This window comes from Babylonia areolata, chromosome 2 (assembly GCF_041734735.1).
Source record: "Babylonia areolata isolate BAREFJ2019XMU chromosome 2, ASM4173473v1, whole genome shotgun sequence".
Taxonomy (NCBI): domain Eukaryota; kingdom Metazoa; phylum Mollusca; class Gastropoda; order Neogastropoda; family Buccinidae; genus Babylonia; species Babylonia areolata.
Window position 1 is genome coordinate 17,140,852 of NC_134877.1, and position 5,000 is coordinate 17,145,851.

The following is a 5,000-nucleotide window of genomic DNA, read 5'->3' on the forward strand; positions in this document are numbered from 1 at the left end:
CAACTTCTGGTTACGAAAGATACTGACGTACAGGGATGACGAAACATAGTGTCTCATCCGTCAACAGGATCAGGACGGAAATTGAGGTTGTGTTGTCATTTGGTTGGTATTCCGGTGTTTGCTCACTTCACTGCGAGTCGTCTCTCTCTCTCTCTCTCTCTCTCTCTCTCTCTCTCTCCTGTCTCTCTCTCTCTCTCTCTCTCCTGTCTCTCTCTCCCTCTCTCTCTCTCTCCTGTCTCTCTCTCTCTCTCTCTCTCCTGTCTCCCTCTCTCTCTCTCTCCTGTCTCTCTCTCCCTCTCTCTCTCCCTCCTGTCTCTCTCTCCCTCTCTCTCTCCTGTCTCCCTCTCTCTCTCTCTCCTGTCTCTCTCTCCCTCTCTCTCTCCCTCCTGTCTCTCTCTCTCCCTCTCTCTCTCCCTCCCTCTCTCTCTCTCTCCTGTCTCTTTCTCCCTCTCTCTCTCTCTCCTGTCTCTCTCTCTCCCTCTCTCTCTCCTGTCTCTCTCTCCCTCTCCCTCTCTCTCTCTCCTGTCTCTCTCTCTCTCTCTCTCTCTCCCTCTCTCTCTCTCTCTCTCTCACTCTCCCCATCTTGCGTTAGTTTTCTCCCCCCCCTTTCTCTCTCCTCTCCTCTCTCTCTCCCCCCTCTCTCTCTCGTCTCTCTTCCCCCCTCTCTCTCTTTCTGACTGTCTGTCTCCCCCTCTCTCTGTGTTTCTTTCTCTCTCTCTTCCCTCTCTCTCTCTCTCTCTCTCTCTCTCTCTCTCTCCCCTCTCACTCTCCCCATCTTGCGTTAGTTTTCTCCCCCCCACCCTTTCTCTCTCCTCTCCTCTCTCTCTCTCCCCCCTCTCTCTCGTCTCTCTTCCCCCCTCTCTCTCTTTCTGTCTGTCTGTCTCCCCCTCTCTCTGTGTTTCTTTCTCTCTCTCTTCCCTCTCTCTCCTCTTTCTGTCTCTCTCCTCTCTCTCCTGTCTCTCTCTCTCCCTCTCTCTCTCTCCTCTTTCTCTCTCTTTCCTCTCTCTCTCCTGTCTCTCTCTCTCTCCTCTCTCTCTCTCCCCCTCTCACTCTCCCCGCGTCTCCCTCCCCCCCCTCTCACCCCTTCCCCTTTCTCCCTGTTCCGCTCTCTCCCTCTCTGTGTGTGTCTCTGCCTCTCTCTCTGTGTGTCTCTGCTTCTTTCTCTCTGTCTCTGTCTCTCTCTGTGTGTGTCTCTGTCTGTGTTTCTGCCTCTCTCTCTCTCTCTCTCTTTCTCTTTCTCTACCTCTCTCACTCTCTTTCTGTCTCTGTCTCTGCCTCTATGTGTGTCTCTGTCTCTGCCTCTCTCTCTGTGTCTCTGCCTCTCTCTCTCTGTGTCTCTGTTTCTTTCCCTCTGTCTCTGCCTCTCTCTCTCTCTCTGTCTCTGTGTTTCTGCCTCTCTCTCTTTCTTTCTCTACCTCTCTCTCTCTCTTTCTGTCTCTGTCTCTGCCTCTCTCTCTCTCTGTCTCTGCCTCTCTCTCTGTCTCTGTCTCTGCCTCTCTCTCTCCCTGTCTCTGTCTCTGCCTCTCTCTCTCTCTCTATCTCTGTGTCTCTGTCTCTGCCTCTCTGTTGTGTCACCATCTCATCTCTTCTTCACGTTACAGTAACAATGTTACAAAGTTACACACTCCACTTGTGTGAGGTTCACAATCCACTGTTGTCCTTCTAGTTGCATGATTGTTTCTCGACGGAGAGGGGGGGGGGGTGGGGGTGCTCTTTCTGTGTCTGTCTGTCTCTGTCTGTCTCTGTCTGTCTGTCTGTCTGTCTCTTTCTTATCCCATTCTTGTCATTATGCTTATCTCAATACCCTGGAAAAATATAATTTCGTTCGTTCGTTCGTTGGTTCGTTCACACACACACACACACACACACACACACACACACACACACACACACACACACACACACACACACACACACACACACACACACACACACACACACACACACACACACACAACCAAAACTCATGTTATGACCCTAACTTGGATCTTCTGTGGGGGTGTGTGTTGCAGAGGCAGTGAGACAGTGAGAAGACAGACCTCACCCCACCGCCCCACCGCCCCACCACCCCACCCTCAGCCCCCAACAACCCAGCCAGAGAAGGCCAGAAGAGAACAGGCAAAGCGGAAGGACGGCCCGAGGAGAGGCCGCAGTGCTCAGCCATCTGTTGTCAATGGGATCCAAGAACAACAACCAAGGCAGCCCCCAGAGCCTGTACTGTCATGATGTCAGTCTCCTTGTTGAAGCAAGCCGCCCCCCCCCCCCTGCCCCCAACCCCCCACCCTCCCTCACCCTCTCCCCCACCCTCATCCCCACCACCTCATAGTCTGTGTGCTTTCCCCCAAAAAACACAACACAAGCTGTTCCCGCCTGCTATTGGACCCCGGTTAAAAAAAAAGAAAAAAAAAAGAGAAAAACAAAGGACAGAAACAAAGACAATGAAAATGAAACAAAGGCCAAAACAGACAAGACAGCCGCAAGCGCAAAGTGCTAGCAAGTCAGTTTATTTGGGGGGGGGGGGGAACTATGCCGAACAAAATGCAGCAGCCCCGTTTATTGTTGGAAGGGGCTTGTATTTACCTGTTTGTATTGGCGCCGCTGTTTAGGCGTCGTCGTCGTTGTCGTCGTCATTTTTTTTCTTTTCTTCTTCTTCTTTTTGGCATTTGAAAAAAAAAAAGAAAAAAAAAAAAGTCTGTGGCTTATTCCTGGGAATGTATCGAGATCGTGACATTGTTTTTTTTTCTCTTTCTTCTTCTTCTTCTTCTTCCCAGGAATGCGTAAACACCAGGCAGGGACGGTTGTAGTATGGCACAACGTTCGGTTCCAGGCTGAACAGAAGAGAGGAAGGTGTTGAAACAGAGAACGTGTGAAAAAGAAAGTACAGTGTCTTTGCTTGCTAACACACACGCACACACACACACACACACACACACACGCACACACACACACACACACACACACAGACACACACACACAGACACACACACACACACACACACACACACACACACACACACACACACACACGCGACATCAAAGCAAACAAACAATACAACATCTGTGTTTTTTTTTTTCTGCTTTCCCCGGGATTTCTTTTTCAGTCCAAGAAACTGATAATGACTCTGGACCCCCGTTGTTGTGGTGAAACCATTGTACGTAAGTCGAGAATAGTTTTTTTTCAACTACACATGACGATGAACTGCTCTGCTAATCGTCGTGTATCTGCAGTTGTGAACATGAAGGCAGCTGAGTCCGTACAGTTATGATGCAGTACGATGACATCTTTTTTTTTTTTTTTCTTTTCTTCTGGACACTCAACAAACACTATTTGTCATAATGTGGACACAGTTTCACTTTCACTTTCACTTATTCAAGGAGGCGTCACTGCGTTCGGACATATGTAATATACACTACACTACATCTACGTTTCCTTTGGAGAGCACATTAACTCTTTCCATACGAACGGCGAAAGAGACGACGTTTACAGCGTTTCACCCCAATTACCATCATCAAAATATTGCAAGCGGAAGGCTCTTATACTGAAGACGTGAATGTTGACAAAGAATACCACAGTTCTGACGACAGAAGCTAAAGGTTGGGTCATTCAGACACCCACTGGACATCCGAAGGGTCTGTGTAGAGGAGAAGAGAGGACTGGCCGTACTGAGTGAGTTAAAGTAATACAGAGGGAAAAATAATGTTTATCCTGATGATATCTTAGCCAAGAAGTACAGTGCCGTTCTTTTTATTATCATTATTCTTTTTAAAATTTTTTATAATGATGATGCTGTTGATGATGCTGCTGTTGATGATGATGATGATGCTGATGATGATGATTATTATTATCATTATTATTTATTTTTACTTCTTTTTTTTTAAATACCGTTTTCCTCTAAATGAAGCTGTTTACCCATGCTGATGCAGACCAAAATTTTAATTTTACCGAAGCTTTCTTGGTGCAGCACTTTTTGCCTTTAAATTTTAATTTTTCTTGTTCCCTGGCCCTGTAACTATTTGTCAGTCCAGTATGTTGTTGTTGTTGTTGTTACCTGTACAGACCAAATGACATGTCGACATGCATAGCTTCTGTCATGAACTGACAACCAAATGCAGCAGCTAGTTTTGGAAAGCAGTTAGTTGACTGACGTGCAGCCAACAGAGAATTAACGAAACTTGGTGCCTCCAATAATATAAGAGTGCATCTGTGTGAATGAATGAATGAATGAATGAATGAATGAATGACACGGAGATTCAAAATAAGACAAAAGGGAAGGTTTTAAAACAACAACAACAACATCAACAACAAGAGCAAAATGTTCCACGAAAAAGTATCAAGAAGAAGAAGAAGAAGGAGGAGGAGGAGGAGGAGGAGGCGAAGAAGAAGAAGAAGAAGAAGAAGAAGAAGAAGAAGAAGAAGAAGAAGAAGAAGAAGAAGAAGATGATGATGATGATGGAGAACAAGAAGAAGGAGGAGGAGGAGGAGGAGGAGGAGGAGAAGAAGAAGAAGAAGAAGAAGAAGAAGAAGAAGAAGAAGAAGAAGAAGAAGAAGAAGGATGATGATGATGGAGAACAAGAAGAACGGGACAAACGAAGCGAACGGAAAACAGCAGTAGTGTTCACCGCGAACATGAAGAAAGACTGACCCCGGCCAGCCATTGGTGGGATTTTCAAAGTTTTAGAGAGCAGAGCCAAAAGTCTACTCCGCTGTTTTGCGTCACTTCCGCTTTTTCTCTCGACGTTTGAAGAGCATCTTATATGTATATATAAATGTGTGTGTGTGTGTGTGTGTGTGTGTGTGTGTGTGTGTGTGTGTGTGTGTGTGTGTGTGTGTGTGTGTGTGGCACAGTATAGAAAGGGTTAATAAATAAATAAATAAATAAATAAATGAATGAATGAATAACTGAATAAACAAAAGACTTTGTCAGACGAAGAAATAGCTTGAAATCACACACACACACATACACACACACACACACACACACACACACACACACACACAC

At 46.2% G+C, this 5,000-nt stretch overlaps 1 protein-coding gene across 1 annotated transcript in view; it reads left to right on the forward strand.

The window, feature by feature from the left end:
- LOC143279274 (uncharacterized) overlaps nt 1-2,236 on the forward strand; it is a 56,790-nt gene extending 54,554 nt beyond the window's left edge. Inside the window, exon 3 of the mRNA XM_076583336.1 lies at nt 2,013-2,236. The gene's annotated coding sequence lies outside the window, so the exon portion shown is untranslated. The remainder of the gene's footprint in view (nt 1-2,012) is intronic.
- The last annotated feature ends 2,764 nt before the right edge of the window (nt 2,237-5,000 follow it).